Here is a 13597-nt window from a genome sequence, read left to right as displayed (position 1 = left end):
TCGTCACCGATGGCCACACCATTAGGTACACCTGATTGCGCAATCGAGTGACATCCAATCCAGGACCTTTATAAAAGTTTACAAATGTACATAGAAATGAAATACATATCTAAAATCTGTAATTTACTGACATATTTAATAGTTAAACAGTAATTCATACTTATTTTAAATTCTTTTTAATTTTTCAATCATTTTAAATTAACCAATTACTACATAAATAGACATATTGCATATATACAAATGTTTAAAAATATTTGCAATATTTTACTCATTTTATTTGTGTTCATGTTGAATTCCCCTTTTCTAAATTGTCTTGTTTTTCTTTTTGAAATTTTTTCACTTCAGCATTTTTTTACATTCATTTCTAGTGTTTTTCCATTTCTTGCTACTATAATTATTTTTGGGGTATTCATGTAAATATCCAAATATAATGTTAAAATAAGAAAAGTTGTGAATTACACTGAAACGATCATTTAAAATTAGATTTGATTTTCCAATGGAGGAGAAAGCAAGTGAGCGAGCGTGAAGAAATACATAAATCACATATGATATATGCTCCGTAGTTAACAAGTACAAGCAGTCATCATTTACCACGAAACAAGATGTCAGAGATGAAGGCGGAGGGGTTCAGTTTCCCCTCTTTTTATCCACAACCTCCATTGTGGCAGCCTGACACTGACAAATCTTCTGTCTTCTCATTTTTGGGGGAATTAATAATGTTCAGTTACTTACTGTCTTGTTATTAGTCTTTGGGGAGCAGGAAAAGTGTTGTACAGCGTCCACTTCAATGCACTTCAGATCATAAATCACAAAAGCAACATCCCTTTTCAACCCAAATGTTGTTCTTACAGAAATAAGAGTTTAGCAGAGCACCGTTTGCGGGGTTAATTTTTGCGGTTTAGGAGGCATTTGCAAGGTTTTAAATCAAAAGTGACAAGCGCGCTGGGAAGAACCGGTGACTCACAAGATATGATATAAAGTTTCCCATTGTTCCAAGTTTATGTACTTGTCATAATTGATTATATCTTTAAGTGACCTAAAAAAAAATAATAAAATGAAAAAATAAAAACACACACACACCCTCATCCCCTTTAAATCCTGTTTACAAGTTATTCTAATTTTCAAACTGTTTTCCAATTGTAAAGCGAAGGATTTATTTCCTGCCTTATTAAGTCGACAGGTTCTTAATTACCAATTGAGATTATTTTAGTTTTTGAAAAATGAATAAAACCCTGACAGACTTTCAACCGGAAACAACGAAAAAACATAGATATTCCATTAAAAGGGGAGTGTTCGAGTAATCCAAATTAAAGTGAAACTTGTGGATGACTCGAATGTAAGTCATAAACCGGTGTTCAGAGAAGGTAGCGACACCCCCCAGACTTCTAAAGAGACATTAAACCATCGCCATGAGGTTTCTGGCAGACAGCAGCAAACAGGTAGTGTGAAAAGTTTTCTTTTTTATTTTATTTTTTTTTAAAGTAGGTTAGCAAAACACGATAGTTAGCCTCTTTGCTAACCCCAATGCTACAGGACGCTTCCTAATCAGGTAGCTAAAGAAAAGAAAGAATTTCCACCACGACTATTTATCTTAAAAGAATTTACAGTACCTGTTGAAATATAAATGTCTTACTTCGAACCAATTTACCACATATAACCTCTCTTCCCCCCCGCATTAGTAGTTGACAGATTTCAGGATGGTTTCTAATGGTTCCAATTAGGGAAGCCACCCAGGGCGTCATTATGTGAAAAATTGTTCCAATTTAAACTGGATTATCTATCTATCTATCTATCTATCTATCTATCTATCTATCTATCTATCTATCTATCTATCTATCTATCTATCTATCTATCTATCTATCTATCTATCTATCTTCTTAGCCGCTTATCCTCACAAGGGTCGCAGGAGTGTTGGAGCCTATCCCATCTGTCAATGGGCAGGAGGCGGGGTACACCCCGAACCGGTCACCAGCCAGTTAATGTTGCGCGTATTTCGGGATGCAGGAGGATACCGGAGTGCCCGGAGAAGCCCCACGCAGGCACGGGGAGAACATGCAAACTCCACAAAGGGAGGATTGAACCCGAACTGTGAGGCCAATGCTTTCCAGCTGAGCCACTGTGTGGCCTAAACTGGATTAACATAATGTAAAATAGATCAGATTTAATTCTGCAATTTAAATACATTGAGTCAGTCATATTCTAACTTGTTTTGTTTATTTGTTTGTGTAAAAATAGTTCCTGTTTGAAATACTCACGTCGACTATGGAGGACCAAGTTCACAGTTCAAAGCAGGACAAAGAAGGAGGCGCTAATATGCGTTAGGTGAGTGACAGATTGTTGACATTTACAAGATGTTGCGAGTTTAGCGGGTTAAACCCGAGTCCCTCGTGATCAATTCCCCAAGTGGTCAACCTTGTCTCATGTTTGACCGCCTCCAAGATTTACTTCTGAGCTAAAATTCCAACATGTTCTTTCTCACCGCTGGGATTTTCATTCTCAAGCATACATTTCTCTTAAATATCACCAACAGTTACTGCTAAATGATATATTTAAATTGCTTATTAAATAAACGTAGTACATATGTCTACTGTATATCAGTTAAAGTTGACTCCGAGAACAAACCAAGCATTAGGTCAAAGGAATTATTAAAAAAAAACCATCAATGAAAATGGGGGAGGGGGGGGGTGTAATTTAACATGTATTTAGAGTGGTACCCTGTGCGACACCACAGGTGATAGCATCTAGAGCAGGGGTGTCAAACATACGGCCCGCGGGCCGGATCCGGCCCGTCGGGTGGTTTGGTACGGCCCGGGGAAGAAAGCTGCATTGTATAAAAAAAATATGAATTTTCTTTAAAATTTGTAGTTCTTGTATTATCCGCTAGGGGGCGCAGTGTTTTAGTACGTGCAGACAACATGAAAGCAACACTGCGGCGGAAGTAGGACCACCTTGACCTGGTAAAATTGAACGTCTGTACAGCGTCTATTGGCGACAATTGCATTATCTACTTTTCCTTTTGCCTCGCACCCTCATCAGCAAAATGTCTTTGTCAAAAAGGAGAAAAGTAGACACAGAGTGTCGGACTTTTCAAGAAAAATTGACATGTTTTTATATGTTCACGGAGGTGAATGGGGAAACCCGTGTGGCTGGTGTGAGATAAAGTACAAGCCGCAAATGGGGGAGGTCATTTTGGGACGTTTCATTGCATTTTGCATCAGGAGGCATTATGCAGCAAATCGCTAAGAATGGATCACGTCATGGAGGTGGTTGTTAATTTCATCCGAGCCAGAGGTCTCAATCATCGTCAATTTGACAGCTTTCTCAGTGACTGTAACATTATCCACGGTGTGCCTTATCGCACGAACGTACGATGGTTAAGCAGAGGTGCCGTGCTAAAGCGCTTCTTTGATTTACGTGATGAAATCGGACAATTCATGGAGAAAAAAGGGAAACCTGTTAAGGAATTACAGCGCCATCTGTGGCTGCAGGACCTTGCGTTTATGGTTGACATCACTGAGCACTTGAATATTCTTAACAAAATGTTGCAGGGACGCAAAAAAATCGTAACACAGTATTATGACAGCATACGTGCGTTCAAGTTATGGGAGACGCAGCAAGCGTTAATTCTGACGTGAAACGGTACAAAGAGAAGATTTCAGGGCTGTTGATGGACTTTGAGAAAAGATTTCAGGTTTTTAGCGAACTCGAAACAGATTTTGCAGTTTTTCCCTCACCATTCACAGTCAAAGCTTCTGATTTGCCCGTTGCCATGCAACTTGAAATCATTGATTTGCAGTGTGATGGAGAACTGAAGGACAGATTTGCCTCAGTAAGCATTTTAGTAACATTTTACAAGTACCTCCTACCAGGCTATCCCGCGTTGACAGCACTCGCTGCTAAAACATTGTCCATGTTTGGGACAACCTACCTTTGTGAGCAAGTTTTCTCACGAATGAACATTAATAAAACAAAGCTCACACATAAGCATTTGAATGAGATTCTGAAATTGGCTGCTTCTCGGGACATGATGCCTCATATTGATGCACTTGTGCAGGATAAACGATGTCAAGTTTCAAGGGCAAATTCCAAGCAAGACGAATAATTGCTGTGAAAGTTATTCATTTGTTCAAATTGCTTTCCAGATGTTGAAAAACAGTGTTTTGAAGTTCCACAAGGCTGGTACTGAATGTTTTTGGAACATTGTTATTGTTATTTCTGTGATCAGTTTTATGTACAACGCACTTAAATATATGTTTAACTGTGTAAAAGTGTTGTTAAAATTGCACATACTTTATTGATGTTCTTATGTTATTCTCTTGTTCATAATATATTGTTCATAATGTAAAAGGAAAATTCTGTTAATAAACATTTTGGTAATTTACTCATTCTTTGCACTAATTATTAGTATTAGTGACTAATACAAAGGAAAAAAGTGGGCTTATTGTTAGTTCTATGTAATTTTGCAATGAGTTTACTGGTTCGGCCCGCTTGATCTCAAATTAAGCTGTATTCGGCCCGCAGACCAAAGGGAGTTTGACACCCCTGATCTAGAGGAAAACTGGACTAAAGCAAGCCTAACATTGTAATGTTTTGTTGTGGTTTCTGTGCTATTGGACTGACTCGATGCCCCATATTTATTATTTCGCTGAAGCTATTTTTAAATGATCACGAACGTCACTTCCGAATATGACATTACATTTACATACAGTGCAATGCTTTTAAGTCAATTTACAAAATCCTAACGAGGTTTACGACAGGGTTAGAGCTCGATAGAGTTTGCGATGGACATACACCCTCTTTTTTTTTTTTTTCCTTCCACTGTGTCATCATATTGTCTTTTCTGATCCCCGCCCCCTCCGAGGGGCCGCGGGCTGTTTATCGACGAGCTTCTTCTTCCTGTTTGTGGTACTAAGAGGCTGAAATTAGATCTGTATCGCTGGGCGTATAAGATAAATTGGGTAGCCGATTGCTTCTAACTCAATCTGCTCTCGTTGTCTTTTGAGGAGGAGGGAGGGGGGTAGGGGGCATCCTCATGATGTACCAGATTAGCACAGAAACAAGTCCGATGTAACCCCCCACCCGGTCCACAAATCAACGTTTTTGATGTTCATGTTTAGGGTGGGAGGTGCAAAACGTAAAAGGTTAGCCCTAAATGCTCCTTGCCCCCGTTATCAAGGTTCTGTTTGACACCCCCCAAAGAGTGGCGCTACCAGTAAGCAAGTTTTCTTTCGGCTTGTCCCGTTAGTGGCCGCCACAGCAAAACGCTTATATTTGTTTGGCACAGTTTTTACGCCGTATGCCCTTCCCGAAGCAACCCCCCGTCTCTGGGAGCGGAGGCCCCAGTGGGATACGAACTCACGACCTCAACCCTGGCAAATTTGAATTGAGACAGTCAAGAATGTCCTTCTCTGCCCGACATATGCGTGCACTCGCGGCAGACAACGGCGCGCTCCTGAGCGGCCACGGCAGGGCCGGATAGCTGCTGATGCGAACAAAGGCGCTCAAGTTCTCAGGGTATATAGCGAGGGGGGGGGGTTGGCGACTTTTCACCGGCCCGCTTTGATCCGACTCCAATCTCTTGACAGTTGATACTGCGGCTCAACATGACACTCGCTGTTGTCATCTCAGAAATCTGGAAGAGAAAATGGGATTGAGAGGACCATATTTTTTTTTTTTTTTGGGTGCCCGAAGTCATAATCCAAGCAGTCAAGGCGCCCGTCAAGCGCATCTGGAGTTTGATTTTCATCATCTATCACATAGTTGCATTAATTTAAGAATATATTCAATAGAAAATAAGATTATACAGTAATACTGCAATTTTTCAGTTACAACTCAATTTACTCAATATATCAAAAAAAAAAAAAAATGAATGGCACGGTGGCGCAGCTGATAAAGCGTTGGCCTCACAGTTCTGAGGTCCCGGGTTCAATCCCGGACCCGCCTGTATGGAGTTTGCATGTTCTCCCGGTGCCTGGGTGGGTTTCCTCCGGGCACTCCGGTTTCCTCACACATCCCAAAAACATTCAACATTAATTGGACACTCTAAATTTCCCCTAGGTGTGATTGTGAGTGCAACTGTTCGTCTGGATGTGCCCTGCGATTGGCTGGCGACCAGTTCAGGGTGTACCCCGCCTCCTGCCTGTTGACACCTGGGATAGGCTCCACCACTCCCCGCGACCCTCGTGAGGATGAGCGGCGAAAAATATGGTTGGATATCAAAAAGAATCCATCTTTGTCAAAATATTCCCTGTAAGTGGTGTACGGCCAAACCATTTTTCCTAACCAAGAGAATAATAATAGAATAATAGTGTATTTAATAAAATAAATAATAAAGTAATAATAAATAATATTAAAAATAAATAATAAAGTATAATAGTATAAATTACTCAAACAAAAAAAAAGTTACTTGATAATCACGAGATAATGTGTGTAAAACTGGATGGTGTTGCTTTGTAGACGCGCAGCCCTGTCGCCTTAAAGTTGCATAAGAGAGCAATTGAAACGTAATTATGCTATTACAGTGACAAATGGTATAATGATGACAAAAGTGTTTGTTTGGGATTCATTAGAACGTATTACTTATAGTCACGTAAAGTCGACATAAGGAGAGTTTGGGAGCGTTTCAGTCGTGGATTGGAGTGCATTCATTATTGTGTATTAAAGAATAGATTTTCTACTTTTTCGTCTGTTACGCAGTAATTAGTCTTGCCACACGTGGGCCCTGCCAACATTACCAGTGAAGCTAAATTAGCTGAACAGCATTTGGCAACCTGAGCCCTCGTGAATTCAACCGAGAGAAAAGGCCTTTTAAAGAGCATCGAGCCAACCTTCCCATGAGATACGCCATGCGACCCCCCCCCCTCCCCCCCAACCTTCTCCTGCCCCCAGCAGGGGCATTTCCCCACTGAAGTCTCTGTATCCTCAATCAGTCCTGAGAACACAATGTTCATGTGGTAACCCAATGTAACTTGTGTTCTGGGGCGTGTCTGTGGCCTTGTGAGAAATGCTTAAAAGTAATTCCTCACTTGTGATTCAGACAACCCCCCCGCCCGCCCCCACCCCATCCCATTTACTTTCCATCCACCACAGACAAGTTGCAGCGCATTGTGCCTCAGGTCTGCAACCCCCCCCCCCCCCCCCCCCCCCGGATGTTGACACACACACACACACTGGAAAATACCTGAACATTACCTTGCTTGCATTCCTCTCAGCATGTTCATTTATCCAAACATCCATTTTCTTAGCCGCTTATCCTCACAAGGGTCACACGGGTCACACGGAGTGCTGGAGCCTATCCCACCTGTCAGCGGGCAGGAGGCGGGATACACCTTGAATTGGTTTCCAGCCAATTGCAGGGCACATAGAGACAAACAACTGACAATCACACCAAGGGGCAATTTAGAGTGTACTATTAATTTTGCATATTTTTGGGATGTGGGAGGAAATCGGAGTGCCCGGAGAAAAACCACACAGGCTCGAACTGTGAGGACAACGCTTTCCAGCTGCGCCACCGTGCCGCCCTATGTTCATTTATATTTTAAGCAGCGAGAGAGCGAGAGTGAGTTTGTGTTTAGTACTGCGTTTGACCCGTTCAGTTTTGTGTGTGAGCGAATTAATTTATTGCTGTACTCTGTGTAATAGGCTGTTTCAGTAATGTGAAGGAGAAGATTTTGGTAGTAGTCTTTCTGTAGTCCTTGAGAATGTTTCAGTAGTGCGTAGGATAATGTTTCGGTAGGGTGTGAGACTCTTCCAGTCGTGTTTATACAGTCACTGTGATTTGACGGGCGCGTATCCAGCTCTCTCAAAACGAGCTGCTGCTCAGCCTACTTCTACGTCCTGGTTTACCTGACACCGCCCCCCTCCGCTCTTAAAGGGGTACAACTCATAATTACAAACAGAACACACACCCGCAACTTTATATCTGCGGGCATGACTGACCAGACCCGTACATTTTTCAAATGTGTGTGACTGGTTTATGTGAGCATTTTTGTGTATTTCTTTAGTGTTTATGACAATGTTTCAGCAGGGTGTGAGAACATTTCAGTAGTGTCTGTGATAGAATTTCAGTAATTAATATAAGGATTTTAGTCAGAATAGAACGTTTTCAGAGCACTCTATTTAGAGTGCTTTATGTCTTCGGTAGCTAGTGGACACCCTGGAGCGTCAAAACGCTTTCAAACATTTCAGCCAGTCCTCAGTGGGAGTTTGAGGTGCCGATGACAATCATCTGGTCTTCAGGTCCTCGTTAGGGCTTCAATACCGTTTTCGCTGGAACTTTATTGAAAGCAAAATGGTCGCTTGATGGTTGCATTCTTCCACCCGGTACTATAAAAAAGTGTTTTTGGACGTGTGCTGAGCAGGCCCAGACGCAAAGCGCGCAGACTTGATGTGGGTTCCCGTAAAGATCAATTACTGTAGCTTTAAAAGGCGTTCTTGACTTAAAACACCCGGGGATAAATAAATGGATCTTTTCCTCGTGTCCCGCGAAACCGCCGCAAAAACAAAACGAACGCCGAAAAACATCTCAAGCTGCGCCGCGGAACATTCCTAAAATGGAATGCTTTAATTGGCTTGTACCGCCAATGCCCACCTTTATGTACATGTAGAGAATTTAATACATTTTGAAATACGGTTGTAACAGAAAAGCAAAGCCCTTTGGATACTTTGCAGATGCACTTCACAGGGCTTCTACTTTGCAGTCTTTCAACGCAGATATAACTTTTTTTAAAAGTATAAAAAGCCATATGGGAACTGCGTAGAAGCTCATCTGTGCCAAAAATAATAGGCCACAATTAAAATGGCTTCTGGGCCACAACATAACTTTGAACTGCCCTCATCAACAACATGAGCCGTTTCCAACTTAATGAAAATAAAAGTCTATTTTAACCGTTTTTAAATGGCAACTTGTCCGCAGATGCTGGAGGGCCTTATGCAGTGCACATGGCGACTTCTCGATGCCAAGCGCATGAAAAAAAAGGTGTGGAAAGCGAGAAGTTGCTGACACCGGAGTTATAATTTCGCTTCACTTTTTTCGTAAACAATTTTAGATAGCGAACATGCTAGCTAGGGGCCCCGTTAGGGAGATTAAAAAAATGATTGCAGTGTCAAGGGGGTGGGGGTTACAGTTGGGTCGTTGATATAGATTGATATCAGTCGCTCCTAAAGACGTACACTCATAATTACAAATGTTCTAGTACTTCCGCAGCCCATCAATGTGTCTTATAATGACAGCTTCCACCACCGTTGCTTTAGTTAGCAACACAGTCTGGGCAACGTAGAGCAAAGACGAGCTAGACACGCCGCTTATGTTTACTTTCGATATTAATGTAGAAAGTTAAAAAAGAAATGCTGTTGTTGTTTTTACATGCATTGACTGTCGGAGGATGTGAATAATCAAAGAAAAAGTGGTTCAACTGGACAGGATTTTCTCTTTTCTGAGTGGGAAAGGTCTGATCTGAAGCCAATGTAGAAAGTGCAGGATGAGATGGTGTGTCATTTTAAAATTCCACCTTGGCACAGCCTGATTCTGTATTTTAAATATTGGAGGCAACATGACAATCACCTTTAAAATGGTTTGAGAGCAGCATCATCATCATTCCCCCCTTCGTCGGTAGCTCGCAAAAGGCTGGCTGCTTGAAAAGTAGCTCTTGGGGTCAAAAAGTCTGGGCAGCCCTGCTCTAGACACAAGAACAGCTAGTAAAGGGGCCTCTGGGGGGGATTCCTGACATCTCATTGCAGTCTCAACGCGGGTTTCCAATTGTGCTCGTTGATATGGACCGTTATGGGTCATATCTCTAGTTTTTATGTATTTGATATTTTTCATAGAATTTTTAAAAAATTCTGTACTTTTGTAACATCATTGCAAACAAGCGCACGGCTGTGTGACGTGTATATCGATCACTTGATGTAGCTCCTGAGGAAAAGCAATCAGATGAAGGCTACGAACATGAATAATGGAGACAGTAAATGTATCAAAAGGAAAGAAGGCTCGTACCATATGATGGAAGCAGGTGAAGAATGGTCCTGGTCCTGTTACAAGGCCTAATAGAATTTTCCCCCGAGTAGACGGACGGGCGAGGAGGGCGAGTCCACTCGTCCGTCCATTTGCTGGGAGTGCAGATTCAATTTCATCACTCTTCACTTAATTGGCAGCTGCCGGTCGGCGCTTTTTTTCCTCCCTCCCCAGCAAAATGATGAGGAGAAAAAGAAGAAGAAGAAGCAGCGGGAGGAGGAGGCAGCGGCGGCGGGTCGGAAAACCGAGCGGGCAAACCGCACCGCTTCATTTTTATGGACGGGCAGTTTGTAAAAGCAATGAGTTAGTGGATGGTAGGTGCTCCCCTCTGAGTAGCCCGAGTAGTTGTAAACACAGCGCAACACTCGGTGGGGTCTTAAAATGCAAAGCCGCGCGCCGCTGACGGCTAATTCCAGGATTGGAGCCGCAATTGAAAAAGGTTCACACTTGAAAGCTGAGCGTTATTACTTTGTTCAAGGCAGACTCATATTGGATGTCATTAGATTTCATGATTAGATTCCCACGAGAGAGTGAGTTTCCTGTGGAAATTTCAGCCCGTTATTGTGAACGGTGGATAAATGCTGGGAAACGCTGCGTTAAATGGCGTAGGTGTACCTAATGCCCCCCTCCCCCCTCCCCACTTCACGGATCGAAACCTATGGGAACATCTTTCACCGACTTCTTCCACAAGCTCACAGTTTTCGGACATTCCTGGGGGAGTCTTCTTTCCTGTTTCATCCCACTCGAAGAATAAATAAAGGGGGACCGTAAATCAACATGACGACACTCTGAATGAATCAAATTCCACCGGGGGCGTGGTGACCCGTTCAAATTTATTTTGATGACCGTGATGATCATTTGCCCAATTAAATTGAGATTGATGAATATGTTATTTGAAGGAAATATGACTCAATTCCAATTTGAGGATCAGGAGTGAAGTTAAAGGTCCACTGTCATGAAATGCATGATTTTTAGTATGTTGTTAATGAAAAAACGGCAACTGGTATGGACCCATACGTTTATTTTCACCACAAAACATGACTTTGATGTATATGGCTTTTTGTCATTCCCACCATGAAAATTCTCTAGAGGGATTTGTTTTCGAGAAGAAGTAGGAAGTGACGTACAGGGCAGTAGCGCACCCAAGCGGTCTTGTTTGTTTATACGAGTTTTACCTGCTTGAAGGTATCTCGTTGTTCCTTCGTGTTAGCCAAAAAGCCGGCCTGTATTGTTAGATATTGCTCAAACACTCGGGAGGATTATTCGCTCTTCATACTTTTCCAAAAGACCCGGTTCGTCGTGAAAAATGGATTGCACGGGTGCAAAGGACGAGAGCTTCGTGGGTTGCAAATGACAGGTAGGTGTGTATATAGCTACTAAGAAAAAATAATATTTGGGGGGGTAATCCATAAGTCAGGGGTGCTTAAATGTGTCAATGTTTGGCCGCGGCGTCGTCGTCGCTCGCGGGCAGAGTTGTTTTTATCACCGCCATGGAGGTGGATCGGACAGGGAGGCGATTTGGCTGCGCCGGCGTCGTTGCTCGTAAGCGTTGTCGTCGTCGCTCACGGCCGCCGTTGTTCATCGCTGCCGCAGAGGTGGATTGGGCGGTGAGGTGGTTTGGCTGCATGCAGTTTGGCCGTGGTCCGCGTATCATCTAAATATGGATTGAAACGATAGGGTATTATTGCCCCGGTCACTTCACTCGGGTGTGAGATGTTCTCTTCTTCGAAAAGAGCTTCCGTGTCAGAAGGGGCGTGTTCGTCTCCCATAGTAGGTGGCGCAGCGTGTTTTCAATGCCAAAAGTCCCAGTGTGACATCACGGACAGAAGATGCAGCCAATATGGCTACCACTTGAAAGTCGAATGAGACCTCCGCAAATTTGTCCATGGATGACGCACTCTCCGCTCATATTTATTTTTTCGTGTAGACATTGAAGTGAATAATGTTAATGTATTTTTCATAACAATATATGTTTCAGAATGTTTATAGGCATGACACTTTGGGCTTTAACATGGCCTCCGCGCTCGTTCTGGAACTTCCCTTCACAACTCCGACATTCCTGGCAATTAACCCACTGGAGGTTCGCAGCAGTCCCGGCCCGACTGCGTTTCCCGTTTGGTCCCGGGTTGACTTCCCAACCGAGTCCTGACCTTCGGTACTTAAGTCTGACTTAACCCCTCGGTGACTTAGAATAATATAGAAGCTGCGGGGGCAAACGTGGCAAGCGTATGTGATTTCACGGCTCATTAGCTTCTCGTGTTGCTACATCGACTTAATTGAATTGACGGACTCTTTGTTGTCTCAGACCCGGACCGCATGCACAAAGCGTGAACTCCGTCTTGTCACTCTAGAACCCTCTGGAGTCCTGTTTGGCTTGGGTTACACACCAGAGGGAATTTCTATGACTTTGAGACAAAATCTCATCAAAGGTTATGCCTCAATTTTCACAAACGTGTTTTAAAAACAATAGCAACGATTAGTCCAAGTACGTAAGTAAGTCCTTGACTTACGAGTTTAATTTGCTCCCTGACCAAGCTCATAAATCAATTTGTAAATCAGTGTTCCATATTCAGATGAATAATCTGTACCACCCCCCACTTAACACCACAATTTAATTTATATATCCTTTTCTAAAAACATAATAGAAGAGAATGTAAGAATTACTGCGATTGGCTGGCAACCAGTTCAGGGTGTACCCCGCCTCCTGCCCATTGACAGCTGGGATAGGCTCCAGTGCTCCTCGCAAGCCTTGTGAGGATAAGCAGCTAAGAAAATGGATGGATGTAATGAATTAAACTGGTTTTGTGAATTATAATTAGTGTACATATTGTAATAGTGTTCCCTTGACATAACACATCATATCATACTAAAACAATTCCTATACTAAAACAAGAAAAATCAATATAACACATTTCAAGAAATGAAATGTACATATTTTACAATCCTTCTGTGCTTTACTGTATGTTTAACTGTTTAAGAGGCATTAAAGACTATAGAAACGTTTTTATCAGCGTATGTTCGAGCTTAGTAGAAATGTAGGGAAGATTAATATGAGTTATGTGGTCGCTACTCTGCGGATTTCAGCTATTGCGGGTGTGATTTGGAACCTAAACCCCACGACAAACTGTAAACTGATTGCTGTGAATTTTGGATGTGTGCAATTAAGGGGCGTGGCCTAGTCAGTGACATCACGAGCTGGAGTTGAGTTGGCTGTTTGGTGTGAGCATCTGGGCGTGAGTTGTGGCCTACAGCAGCCCATTGTGAGTTTTCTCATTTTGTCTTTTTTACTAATTTATTTTATTTAGTATTTATTATTTTATAAATTGGCCAATTATATATTTTTATGCTATTTATAGATTTCTAATTAGTTGATGATAACTTTCAGTTATCCTACTGTATTTTACTATAACATTGTTGTCACAAGAAAAGAAAAACTATATCAGGGGAAAAAAAATAAAGCATTGCAAAAAATATTCCACAACTTACTAATGTTGTAATGTATGTTATGTAATGAAAAAAAAAAAATTGTTGTCCTGGCTGGTCCACCAACTGTAAATATACACTAAATGTACAGTTGCTGTGGGA

At 42.1% G+C, this 13597-nt stretch overlaps 1 protein-coding gene across 5 annotated transcripts in view; it reads left to right on the top strand.

The window, feature by feature from the left end:
* Nucleotides 1-1246: 1246 nt before the first annotated feature.
* The window catches only part of slc4a1b (solute carrier family 4 member 1b (Diego blood group)), a 47955-nt gene continuing 35604 nt past the window's right edge, over nucleotides 1247-13597 (top strand). For 4 of the 5 annotated variants that reach the window (XM_061810383.1, XM_061810382.1, XM_061810381.1 and 1 more), the window contains exons 1-3: nucleotides 1247-1439; nucleotides 2005-2145; nucleotides 2236-2322. The gene's annotated coding sequence lies outside the window, so the exon portion shown is untranslated. Of the gene's footprint in view, nucleotides 1440-2004; nucleotides 2146-2235; nucleotides 2323-13178; nucleotides 13273-13597 lie in introns of all 5 variants that reach the window. The other variant, XM_061810379.1, reaches the window with a different exon arrangement.

This window comes from Syngnathoides biaculeatus, chromosome 22, assembly GCF_019802595.1.
Source record: "Syngnathoides biaculeatus isolate LvHL_M chromosome 22, ASM1980259v1, whole genome shotgun sequence".
NCBI lineage: Eukaryota > Metazoa > Chordata > Actinopteri > Syngnathiformes > Syngnathidae > Syngnathoides > Syngnathoides biaculeatus.
The sequence above is the reverse complement of the archived record's forward strand: the minus strand, read 5'-3'. Positions and strand labels throughout refer to the sequence as shown.